Source organism: Aphanomyces invadans, assembly GCF_000520115.1.
Source record: "Aphanomyces invadans strain NJM9701 unplaced genomic scaffold supercont1.6, whole genome shotgun sequence".
In the NCBI taxonomy this organism is placed as follows: Eukaryota; Oomycota; class Saprolegniomycetes; order Saprolegniales; family Verrucalvaceae; genus Aphanomyces; species Aphanomyces invadans.
Genome location: NW_008580151.1, coordinates 2,082,632 through 2,082,902, shown reverse-complemented (window position 1 = coordinate 2,082,902; position 271 = coordinate 2,082,632).

Here is a 271-nt window from a genome sequence, read left to right as displayed (position 1 = left end):
TGTCCAGGGCGCTCTGGCACTCTGGAGTCCACTCGAAGAATTCTTCGGTCTTCAGTTTTTCCAGGGGCTTGGAGATCAAGGCATAGCCTTTAATGAATCTTCTGAAGTACCCTGCCAGGCCCAGGAAAGATCGCACTTGTGCCACATTCTTGAGGGGTCGGATCCTCAAGACGGCCTTGACCTTTTCTGGGTTAGGCAAGATCCCTCCAGGTGTGACGATGTGTCCCAAGAAGGCCACTCTGTCCCTGCCCCACTGGCACTTGGACATCTT